At 38.9% G+C, this 13476-nt stretch overlaps 1 pseudogene; it reads right to left on the reverse strand.

The window, feature by feature from the left end:
• Window positions 1-13204, reverse strand: part of LOC105826306 — a 150679-nt pseudogene extending 137475 nt beyond the window's left edge.
• Window positions 13205-13476: the final 272 nt, after the last annotated feature.

Here is a 13476-nt window from a genome sequence, read left to right on the forward strand (position 1 = left end):
AATATTTTTAAGGAAAAAGAAGGTTTCTTTGTACTTTAAACACACCAAATCAGGCAACACTTTATTAAGAATCATTAGCCTTATTAATTTAATTGCACTAACAGAGATTAAGGTCACACCCCAAGTATTCCAGGTTCTGTGGACATATTTTCTTTTGGTTTATTTTATGTTCAAAATGAGAAGCAATATAACCTTCTTTATCATCTGATAAGAATAATAAATATGGCAAAACCATTTAGGGTAGGGTGAAAAATTGCCCCAAAATAAGCTATGAAAATTTCAAAGTTGAGATTTTCTCCTTCAGAAGAAAAAAAAAGAATTTAAAATAAAAATATATCATGGCAATTCAGAAAGTGTGCTTCTCTCCCCCTCTCCCTACACATACAATCAGGAAAAAAGAGCAGAAAATGTAAAAGTTTTTGCCAAAGAGTGAAGGCTACATAACTGAATTGAAATACATGGTTTTGGAGAATGAATTCAGCAAAAGGAAGGAAATTTTAGAACTACTTTTTAAAAATAGAATGAACCATTAAATTAAACAATGGCCAAACCAGCCAAGAATTTTACAAATTTGATGCAAATTCCAGAACTCTGGTTTTTCTTGCAAACTGTGAAAAATTCAACTGTATCTATGATTGTTGATTCAACTGATCATGACCATTTGTTTAGTCAATGTGTCCTTCCCGCTCATGCTCCTTTTACCTCCAAGCATCTAGATACTGCATTTGATTGGCCAACTGAGGCAATCCGTTTTCTATGTTGTACTTCTCAAAAATATACTTAGACAGCATGTAGGAGAAGACAGACTTAACTGCTGCGTAATGATAGTGTTGAGAAGAATCTGTTTGCACCTACCCATGCATGCTCGTGCGCGCGCACACACACACACACACACACACGCCTGAAAGACTTCACAGCATTGTGAACAGGTTGCCAGGGCATTCTGCCACACCATCAGAGGGACAGATAATTTAATCTAATCTCTAAGAATGCTGCACCTTGCTTAGTATGCTATTGCACTTTCAATTGCAAACTTTATTTCAAAGCCTTAAAGTGCTTAGAGTTGACCATGAGGTTTGCAATGTTGCTGGCATGTCCTGATGGGTAGTAACAAGACATTTATGAAAATGCCTTATTCCAAAAGAAATACCATGTGAAACATGGCACCTGAGATTTGTCATAAAGCTTCTCACTTGCTCAATTAATTTGTCTTTATAGAGTGACTAATCACATTGGCCGGCAATATACTCTCCTCCCAAACCTTAGTCCTAATTTCAGAACACCATGAAAAGATAAGGAGATAGAAAGGTGAACAAGAATAAAGTCTAAAATCATGTGTTTATATACAAATAGGGAAGGAGCATGTGTGTAAATGAAATTATATTTCATTTCTTGAAATTTAGTTGAAGGCACAAAGAAAGTGCAAGACGACTCTAACTTACAGAAAGTAATATCTTAGGTCATGCCTAAGACCAGCTTCCTTATTTCAACCATCACAGAAGGCACATGGTCATAGTATATTTATATGGTACAGCCCAAGTACCCAGTGAGAAGGCAGAAATAAAAAACTGAAATTTCAACACAATTTAAATTTGGTAGTGACTTTATTTTTCTTGTTCTTCATTATATTTTCAGTACTCAGACTAGTGCCTGGTACCCAATAGGCTCTCAATGCATATATTAATACATTACATGATTGACTGACTTAGTTGATTTCTATAATGGTTGAAGTGAGCACAATCAGTTCACTTTAAACTGAATTTTTTTTTTTCAGTAGAAAATGTCCCTTTGGAAATTGGGATGAAGTTTGGTCAGAAAGTAAGGAAGAAGATATTTAAAATGGTAGAAATTATATTTGTGAATAGAAAAAGTGGGTGGCAAGGGATAAGGAAGCGTTTGGCAGGGAGGGGTTGCCTGGAATATTGAGAAAAAGGCCAGAGCATACCAAGAGGGAACAAGGGAAAGGAGGACCTTAAAGCACAAAAAAACAATTTTAATTTGATTTCAAAGTGACCTGAGTGTTACTGTCACATGGAGAGAGGAACAAACTTGGTCTCTTAAGCATCAGAGAAGATGTTCTTTGGTACAGAAATATTTCGAGAAGGGAATACCCAACTTAGTGTAGCTACACAGAAGATATTAATAGTTTCACCAGTCTAAGAGTGAAAAAGTGGATTTATTTAGAAAACTTTATACAGGAAAAAAGTCAGCTGTGGTTACTACTAGGATGGATTTGCAACATAAAAGAGGAATGAGTGAAAGAGGTTCATTCATTCATTCAGTGATATTTATTGAACACCTATGATGGAATAAAGCAGTACACAAAACAGAAAAAAAAATCTCTGCCTTTATATACTTTACATTATTTTTTTTTTCTTTTTTTAATTTCAGAATATTATGGGGTACCAATGCTTTGGTCACATAAATTGCCTTTGCACCATCTGATTCAGAGCTACAAGTGTGGCCATCCCCCCGACAGTGCGCACCACACCCATTGGGTGTAAATTTACCCACCCCCTTCTCCCCCTCCCACCTGCCCAATCCCCGATGAGTGTTACTTCCATATATGCACATGAGTATTGATCGATTAGTTCCAATTTAATAATGAGTACATGTGATGTTTGTTTTTCCATTCTTGTAATACTTTACTTAGAAGAATGGTCACCAACTCTATCCAGGATAATACAAGAGATGCTAGATCACCATTGTTTTTTGTGGCTGAGTAGAACTCCATGGTAGACATACCACATTTTATTAATCCACCCATTACTGATGGGCACTTGGGTCATTTCTACATCTTTCCAATTGTGAATTATGCTGCTATAAACATTTGAGTGCAGATGTCTTTTTTATAAAATGTCTTTTTTTCCTTTGGGTGGATACCCAGTAGTGAGATTTCCGGATCAAATGGTACTTCTACTTTTAGTTCTTTGAGGTGTCTCCATACTACTTTCCATAGAGGTTGTACTAGTTTGTAGTCCCACCAACAGTATATGAGTGTTCCTATCTCTCCACATCCACGCCAACATTTATTGTTTTGGGACTTCTTGATAAAGCTCATTCTCACTGGAGTTAAGTGATATCTCATTGTGGTTTTGATTTGCATTTCCCTGATGATTAGAGATGTTGAGCGTTTTTTTATATATTTGTTGGCCATTAGTCTATCTTCTTTTGAAAAGTTTCTGTTTCTGTCCTTTGCCCACTTTTTAATGGAGTGGTTTGATTTTTTTCTCGCTGATTTGCCTGAGTTTTTAGGTAGACAGAAACATGAAACCAAAAATATTAAATTGAATTAAATTAAAAATCAAAAAAGGAAATTATGCAGAATTTTAGAAAGTTATGGAAAGAGAAATAACGAAGTGGGGGCAGGGCAGAGGCAGCCCAAGGTGAGGGTCAAGGGAGAGGTCATAGTACTCTCAAGCAGAGAAGTAGTACTGGTCAGGGAAGGTCCCCATTGAGAAGATTGCTGCGGTGCTAACATTATTTATGTTCTAGAAGGACAGAGATACTATCATATGTACAGAGGAAGTAAGCAGCATAAAGGCTTCGGGGCAAGTACAGTTCGTAACCTTTGTCTTAAAAATTGAATTTTTCTTCATAAAATTTAGTGATATATTTCAATAATGTGGGTGAGGTTTGTTTTGCTCTGTTTTTCCCTAACGGGGAGAATTCTGAGAGGCTGAGGTGCCATCTCACCTGGAAGGAACAATTGGAGCCGAGGAAAGTCCAAGCCAATTTGGGGATCCATTTTGGCTGGAGCCTGAGAAACAAAACATGAGGAGAGCCTGCAAAAATAACCTTTATTCACATACTAATGAACAAAAAGCAATCAATTTATCCTCTGGCTAGGTTTTTTAAAAGTCTCCCCACCTCCTCTCTCTAGCTCTGCTGCTAGCAGCCATGTCACTGCAAAGCCTCCGGTTCCTCAGCTGGTGCTGATTAAGGTCCCTTAGATCCCCAAATCTTACACCCTGCAATGCCTCAATGCCAAATGTCACTCTATCATCGACATTTCAAGAAATAGTATTTATAACTCAAAAAATCATAGACAGCCATTCCCCCAACCATCAGCCTTATATTCCACCATTTTGAATTTTCCAAGCCCTTCCTTAATATCTTTCTACTTCACACCAACAACTGCTTTTACTTTTTCTGCAGTGCTTAGTCTTGAGACTTCGCTAGCTGGTGAGTGAAGTCCCTCTGTGTACTCAATTACATCATCTTTTTTCTTTCTTTTTTTCTTTCTTTTTTTTTTTTTTGAGTAGTTTTCTGGTTGTGCTACTGAACCAAGGATATTTAACCTAGATAAAGTGCCAATTTGGAAAAGAAACCTAAGGAAAAGGGAGAAATGATGATAGTCACAAACGACGGAGAGCAAACATAGTGCCGGGGGAAGCAGTTCAGCCCAGGCTTTAGTTGAACTGCCTGCTAAAAGAAGTTCCCTTACATCGCACTTCTCAATACATCACTTTAGAATATAAATATATGGTCAATTATTGATCCTTTAAGAAAATGTTTTGAAGCCATACTGTCTTAAGCTTTGGCTTATATTTTTGTGAAGCTTTTATTCCTTTTTATTTTTTCTAGAAAACTCTTAGTTACCAATTGTTTTTCTTCACCAAATTTTCTGATTATGAATAGCAAGGAGCAGTTGCACACTATGGTTTTGTGGCATGAATTACATTTTCCCCTTATGTGAAGCCTATAAATCACAGGAGTATGGAAGGCCATGTGCTCTACAAACATCTTCAGATGGTCTCCGGATCTGGTTGCTATCATTGCTTTAAAAATAAAAGTATATTTTTTCTTCAAAAAATTAAAAATAGAATATGATTCAGCAATTTGACTTCTGGGTACACATCCAAAAGAATAGAAAGCAAAATCTCAAAGATGTATCAGTACACTCAGGTCCACGGAAGCACTATTCACAATGGCCAAAAGGTTAAAGCAACAAAAGTGTCCATCAACAAATAAATGAATAAACAAAATGTGGTCTTTCCACACAATGGAGGATTTATTATTCAAACTTAAAAAGGAAGAAGATTCTGGCACATGCTACAACATGGATGAAATTTAAAGTCATTATGCTGAGTGAGTTAAGCCAGTCAGAAAAGAACACATACTGTATGATTCCACTTGTATGAAGCAGTCAAAATCATGGAAACGTAAAGTAGAATGGTTGTCCCCAGGGGCTGGGGAGAGCAGGGGATGGGAAGCTAGTGTTTACTGGGTATAGAACTTCAGTTTTAAAAGGTAAAAAAGTTCTGGAGATGGATGGTGGTGACGGTTGCACAAAAATGCAAATATATAATACCTAATGCCACTGACTGTATGTTTAAAAATGGTTAAAATTGCAAATGTATGCTATTTACATTTTACCACAGTAAAAAATACTAATCAAAGTACAACTCATCTTCCTAGGAGATGATAGTGTCTATGAACTGCCACCCCCTTCTCATGCCATACTGTGGTTGTTACATTGAGGTAGATGTGGAGTCTGGATAAATCATTTGTTGGACAGCACTGAGAGACAGCTCTCAGGTGAAATGCTCAAGTCCCATTTCCGGAGGCTAAGAAGCCCTATCAGAATGTTTTGACTCAATTACCCTGAGCCTTCATCAGCCGATGAAACTAATTTTTTTATCAACTGATTAAGATTCAAGATAATGAGTCAAAACATGCCAGTAGTAATTCCCAACTGCATTGAAGACGGGATGTTAACTTTCCCATGCACATACATGCATGCAGACAGGCACAAAATGAACCAACACAACTTCCTTGCATATGGAAAAGTTCACTTCATCAGTGAAAAGGGAGACAATTATCCCATATACCTATAAAGGAGAAACAAAAAATTAGTTGACCAAACAATTGAATTGATTGCTAATAATTTTAATAAGAGAAGAAATGGCATGAAATTAATTCACGAGCAAACACAACTGGAGGAAAGAAAATGAAAATCCCCCAGGAAATTGCCATGCACAAATCTGAACAGATTCTAGGAAAAACTGAAATTCCAAATGCTTTGTGCTTCCTCTTGAATCAACAAATACACTTCAGAATGTTTTTGATGGCAGCTCTATCTAAGCTTAAAGTTCCAGGAATTCTCCACAACTGTTCTGCATTCTGAAGGCCTTTTGTCTGACTACAGAATATTGAGTTTTACCAACAAAAGCATTTGATTGAATACTATACCCTTTAATATCAGATATATATGTATTTTAAATCCCATTAGGCATCCATTGGGAAACTACCTAATATTTGGAATGCGTTGCTTAATGTGCTAACTGATCTTATTTCGTGTGGAGCTCACTGTCAGAGACACCAAAAGCGTAGTGACAGTTATTGATGTTGAAAGGATTCTGTGGGGGTGTGAGCAGAATGGTTAACAGACCTGCAGTCAGGGGAGTTAAATATTTCCTAAATCTGGTAATAGTTCAGCATTCCAGGAGCTGAGGAAGATTAGACATAAAATCTTCTACATATCAGCCTAGGTTTATCTCCTTCAGTAGTTTGAGTAAATCACCTTATAAGATCTGCTATGAAAAGTGTCTCTCTAAAAATATAATAAATGCTAAAACATAGCATGAGATAGTCTCAATGGAGAACTGAAAGCAAACAGTTTACACAGGGAACAAACAATGACTGTGATCCTAATGTCTTTGAATTGCAACAATGGAGTATGCAATGCTTTTAAATGCAAGATTCAGAACAGCAAAGAGACTTCACAGGCCTATAAACGATTAAGGAAAACTTCTACCTACAGCTCTCTGCCGATCGGCAGGCACTGCGAAAGCTTTCCTGCCGGAACACTTTGTGAGAATTTTGTCTGAGGTTTTGGGGGGAGGAAAAAGCATAGTGCTAAAAAGATGTAAACATTCTTTTCTCTTTTTTGCTGATGTTTTTCTTTCTTCCCCTGATGGCTGTATCTCTACTGTACCTGTGCCTGTCACTTGCAAAAGAAACCATCACTCAGCTTATTAGGAAAGTATTGCTCCTGCTATTTATTCAATTTAAAATGTGCACCTTAGAGGTCCCACCTCTCAGACACCAACTCATGCACATGTTCAGAGAAGGTCTTAATTGAAGCGTGATTTACTACATGAAGGAAAACTTTGCTTGGATAGGCTGAAAGACTATGCTGAGAAAGAGCCCTTTATACAATTTTATAGGCCTATCTCCTCATTGGGAGCATACATTTACTAACTGTATAATTGGTGGCACAGTTCTTCCATCATAAACATTGTTATCAGTTAATTAAACTTGAAATGCAGCTTTGTTCCACAACATGTTTTGTCAGATTGTTTTCCTTATTTATTTATCATCATAAAATTTTACTTGGTGACTGGCAGCTTCTCAGCCCTCCAATAATAATATAAATCAAAACATAAGATTTTAGTCTTCATGCAATTTCCTTTTGGTCTGAAAATATGAAACCAGATGTTTTTGGCATGCTAAAGATGCTTTTCATCTTTTTTTAGAATCTTTCAGTGCAGTCAAAGTAAATGCATTTTTAAAACCAACTTATGAAAGTTAAATTCCCTTTGTTCATCTGTGTGTAGTCTGGTTTGCATTGATGCAGTGGCATCGAGAGACCTTTTGGATAACAAACTGTCTTGGAGAAATTATACATGTGGGGCGAAAAGCTCAAAGGGCAACAGAAATTATATTAATCGTAGAGCAGTAGACCATGAACCGTGATTCAGCAGAGGGTCTTGCCAAGAAGCGTGCCTAAAGGTGGAGGTTCAGGGTGGACAACAACCACTATGATCTTAACTATGTATATGTCATCTGGGTGGTGTGCCTAATTTGTTCACATAGTTATCACATACTTGTTCCAGCTTGAAAATGTGGGGCCCATGAAAGCATGGCCATTGGAATTTCCTGTAACAGTGAATCTCATTTCAGTAGATATTACCATCTATCTCAGCCTAAGGCTATCACTGAAACATCTAACCATTCCCAGATGGAACCTGCTTCGCTGATATTAAAGGGATTTGATGTCAGTGGGGAGACTTCGGGTCAGTAAATAGAAGCAGGAATAGAGTAGCGCATGAGCTAATCTCATTTGTACATGGCCTCAGATTGCCATTACATCTCTGGGCTATCTTGCGGTTTGGGTATTGGAACGCTTTGGACAAACTGAAATACTTTGGGATCTTGGAGGGGTGGTGTATGGAATTATTTATAATCAGCTTTGCTATCTAAGCTTTGATGTGATCGCCCCCATTCTCCACCCCCAGCTTCATTGCACAAATTCCATGGGCCAGTGCACAGGACACTTCTACCTCTTCACCATCACCCCCAACAATCTTGGCAATCTCTTTAGTCATGAAGAGTAGAACTCCCCCACCTCGTACTCTGCTTAGTTTTCAAGCAAGGTTTCCCAGAGGCAACCCTTTTCCACGTACACAGACTTCCTGGATTTCCTTATTACCCATGGCAATCGGCTTCCCATCCCTAGCATGCCACTGAATTTGCTGTGTCAAAAGTCTCCGGTGATCCCTTAACAGCCCAATACAATGTTCTTTTAATCTTCAATGTCATTAACCTCTGTTATGCTGGCTTGTTCCTTTCTTAAGTGTCTCCTCACTTAGCTTACTCAAACTAAGTGCTTTTGGTTCTCCTGTTCCTCTGACCTTCTTTCCCAATACTTTCTGCTCATTCCTCTTCCTCTACCTGACTGTCAATATTGTACAGTAGTCCCCACTTATCCTCAGGGGATACGTTCCAAGACCCCCAGTGGATGCCTGAAACTGCAGTAGTGCCAAACCCTAGATACACTATGTGTTCTCTATGCATACATACCTGTGATAAAGATTAATTTATAAATTAGACACAGTAAGAGATTAACAATAACCAATAATAAAGTAGGACAATTATAACAACATACTGCAATAAAGGTTATATGAATGTGGTCTCTTTCTATTCTCTCAAAATATCTCATTGTACGTGATATTTTCAGACTGTGGTTCACTGCGAGTAACTGACACTTCAGAAAGTGAAACTTTGGAAGGGCGGACTGCTGTAATCTGTAAGATTCTGACTTTGGTCCTCTTCCATCTCTATTCTTTATGATCTTCTGAGTGTGGCATTTACTTCCATGACTGTGTGCTGATATGGCCAGAATTCAATTTCCCATCCATATCTTGCTCCTCTGCTGAAAAACTCACTACCCACCTGCCTACTAGTAGAAATCCACACAGAAAAGTCCCATAGGCATCACAAACTCAGCTAAAAAAAAAAAATCTTTACCCTCAAATTATTGTTTTTTCCTAAATATATAAGCCTGACTAATGTTGCACAGACATCCAAGCCAGAAATCTGTTGGCCACTTATGATCTCCTCACATAGATTACCTCTACTTCCATGTCCTTAAAACCTTCACATCTACCTTTGAATTGTCTTCTGAACTTGTCCAATTCATTCTGTTAATACTCAAAGAAAAAAAAATACAATATTTAAGTAATCAAGGAATATTTGGTACTCTGGAATTGGGTGTGAATTGCATTTGGATAAAGATTCTTGCCAGGCTAGCTTCAAATTATATAACATAAACCACTGTCTTTTCACAAGTCTGACCTTAAAAGACACACAACAAAATGGGAGATACAAGTTTTTAAAAAATGGAAAAAGAAAAATGGCAATGGAAGAAAAGGCAGTAAGACAAGAAAAAGGCATGTCTCCAAATTATCTTCTTATTTTGAAGAATGTTACTGAAATCTATCAAGACAAGAAAAAGGCATGTCTCCAAATTATCTTCTTATTTTGAAGAATGTTACTGAAATCTATCTGGTTATTCAAGTAAAAGGATTTTTGCGTTTTGGGTTTTTTTTCCTTATTTCCTCCTTTTTCTCAGCCCTAAGGTCCAATTATGTTAAGAATGCCGTGGTTTTACTTCCCTATCATCCCCCATAGACATTGCCATTAGCACTGACACGCTTCAGGTCCCCAACATATCACAACTAATCTTGCTGCTCTGTTCCCTCCAATCTTCTTACTGCTCTTGGTTGCCTATCTGAAAACAAGAGCTGCTTAAAATCCTTTGATGCTGCCTTATTACTGTCAGGATAAAGTCCATACTTTGTAGCAAAAACAGCCCTACCATCATCTCTTTTGGTGTTTGTCTCTGCGATCACCCAACATTGAGGTGGGCTGAACGATCTGTGTTCTGAGAGTGCCATTCTGATTCCCACCTTGTCTTTGCTAATGCTCTCTGGATGTCCTTCTCTCTCTCACCGTCCTCCACCACCTGTCTGGGGAGTTAAGCTCCATGACTCTGCCAAAGCATCACTTTCTCCATGTCTCCCCTCCCCTGCCACTGCCCAGGTAGAACTAGCCTAACCATACTTCTATTTATTTCTCCTTAGGCAACTTTTACCATCTTCCATCTCTTAGCACCTGTAGCACCATGTAATACATTTTTACACAGTTTCATCAACTAGACTAGAATTCCTGAAGTTCTAGAACCATTCCTGGCTATGTTTGGTGTGCTAGTTCTTAGCACAGTGGCACAGAACGTAGGAGGCCACCATATATAGTTCATGCTGTCCCTTCTGACTACTCATGAGCATGACATTCTGTGAACCACAGGCCTGTGAAGCAGATTCACCGTGTACCAGTTACTGACCCCAGGAAATCATTATCCCACTCCATGGAGGACAGCAAAAATCATTACTATGCCAACCACTAGGAACAGGAGTCCAAACATTCCCACTCACTGCATCTTGGGCTGCAATTTCTAACACTTGTATGAGTCCAGGAAGATAAGTTAAGCTGAGAAACTTTATTACTCACAGAGAGGCAGCAAGGGATGGCAGAAGTCTAACATTCATGTCCAACCAGCCCCCAAGGCTCAGGAAGGCTACCCAGAGTGGATGGAATCTTCTCTATGCACGCCCCATGTCACACAGCAGCTGAAGGACCCGAAAGGCACTCTGCTGTGGGTGTTATACCCTGGGGTAAACCAGAATCTCTGGGCTAAGGTGTTGTAGGACATCCTGAGCCAAGAGAGATTGGAACAGGCCCTCAGCTGTTCAAGACAGTTCTTCCTTATTTCAGGATACTGCATCCCCAGCACACTCTACAGTTATTCTGAGAACTACATGCAAGAAAGAGGGAAGAGTTGAGTCAGCCACCATCATCCAGGGATCTGTCTGTTCTGCAGGCTGTTTTCCACCCTCTGCTATTGGAGCTCTGATCCCAGCTCCACCACCTACAGGCCAGCATAACCTCTCACTGTTTCTGTTGTATTAATATCTCTTGTCGAATGATGAAAGCAATATAACATACCTAATGGCATTGATAAAAGGAAAAACATGAGAAAATGTATCAAATGCTTAATACAGTGCCTTGCATACAGTGAGTGCTTAGTATGTTAGCTATTATCATCAGCTTATCAATGAGTGGTTATTAAATAAAGGAATAATTAGGAAAAATATTAATACAAGAGGATATCAAGATTTATCAGCTCCATGAAACTAAGAATCATGTCTTGAGCTTCTTTTGTTCTTTTTTTTCTTTCTTCAATTACTCAACAAAGTGTCAAACTCAGAATAAGAATTGTATGTGTGTGGTTGAACACCAGATCAAAACGGTAATATACAGACAGGTTCCAGTTGCGGGGGTAGATAAACACGAAGGGAAAGAAAATCACCAGAGGTGGGTAGAGTCAGGGGCTGGTCAGAGAAAGGGGGAACAGAGGAGACCCCAGAACAGTGCTGAAGTAGAGGTGGAAGAGGAAGCTCAGCAAAGTGTCCTGAGGTCACTGATCTGTAGACGTTTGAAGGAGAACAGCCATTGTTCTTGTGATGCACAGCAGACAAGACAGTGGAATAATACATTGACTAAGATGGTGGTAAAAGGGTTCTCAGTCATTTTCTTTGTCCTTTTTCTTCACTATCATTATTTGAATCATTTGCTTTCTCAAAATGTTACAATCATGCATTAATTATCATAGCATATCTCAGGGTTGGTGTTACCTCTTTGCAGATGCACCTAGACTCTTGCTTTCATAAAACCCTTGCTAAGCTCCCCCACCTCAAAGATTTAATCTCTCCCCATGTGATGAGGTCATCTCTATTTGTAGTTAAGGGAACTTTTACAATTGAGCTCAAATTTGCTTTCAGATTTCAGAAAGGGACTAAGTTAAGAGGACCTCTGTGTCCTGCTCATGTTTAAGTTATTCATTCATTCAGCAAACTTTATTGTGCACCTACTATGGGTAGGAAAATGGAAGCATATTTCCTGTCAAATAAACTAAACATGACTTGTTTGAACTGTATTTATAAATTTGATTCATGTTACAGGACACCTTGGGAAATCCCTGAGATCCTCTGATATCATTATGCAATATTTTGTTGCCTTCTCATTGGAAGCAGACAAATCAGCAGGCTCTGACTGCTCTTTGTTTACTTTAGGAAACACATGCCAGGATCAACTGACTGAGTATGTTGCCTCTTTGCCTGCAGCTCCTACCCCAGGAGTCCCAGAGTCCTCTGCCCACTGCTCCCTGTGGATTCCACTAATGGGTCAAGGAGGGGTGAAGCCATAGTATTTTTACCCCCTCACTATTTCCACAGGCTTTTCCAGCAGTAGCTTTGTCTCCTTCTAGAAGACAGAAGTTTGTTCCCACCAAGCCAACTTGCCCTCAATGGCCCCAGCTCCCCAGCCCTGGTACTTACCTCTTTCCTTTGTCCCTTCTAATCATTGTGATGGTAGCAGCTTCCTGCAGCTGTTAATGTCTGAATTGCTGCATTCCCCCACTCACCCACCCACCCATTTTCAGATCTTCCAATAGCTCTGTCACTTGTTTTTGTATTAGACTCCCATGATTAAGCACCTGGCCAGACCCTGACTGATACAGTCAGCCCAGCTCCGTGCAGTGTTTTGACCCATATCTGCTGTGTCTTCTGGGTTTGCCCTTTGACAGTAACCTGACTTGCTACAAGCACTTTAGAAACTGCCTTTAATCCTGGAGAAGGGAGGCTTCAGATTTGTTTTATTCCTCAGCCTTGCTGGTTTGAGGGTCTCTTTGTCGAGTGTCTGTTGAGGTATGCCAGACAGCAATTACTAAGAAGGAGCTGGAGGTGTGTGGGCTGTCTGAGGCCCTGGTTTCTGGCAGTCTCACGTGGAAGGTAGTTTCTCTGTGATGAAATATTATTTTAAATATGATAATCTTTCAGTAAAATGAAGTTGTCATCATCTGCCTAAGCTTTCCTCAGTAGCATTGCTGAGGAATGTGCAGTACCTTTATAATACAATACACAACTTTCAGGAAGAAAAACAAACATCTAAAAAGAAAACACACACATTTGGTGGGAACATCCAAGTATCAAGATCTGGCTCACTGAAACAGGTAACTCCATCCTGTTTGTTGTTAGTAAATTATAAATGTTTTTAAAATAGTCATTTGATTGCCTTTCCTTCTGTCATACTTACATCCATCAATGTTCAATATTGCTCAAAGAATGGTCT

The sequence above is a fragment of the Propithecus coquereli genome, unplaced genomic scaffold (assembly GCF_000956105.1).
Source record: "Propithecus coquereli isolate 6110/MARCELLA unplaced genomic scaffold, Pcoq_1.0 Scaffold88, whole genome shotgun sequence".
NCBI classification, from domain to species: Eukaryota; Metazoa; Chordata; class Mammalia; order Primates; family Indriidae; genus Propithecus; species Propithecus coquereli.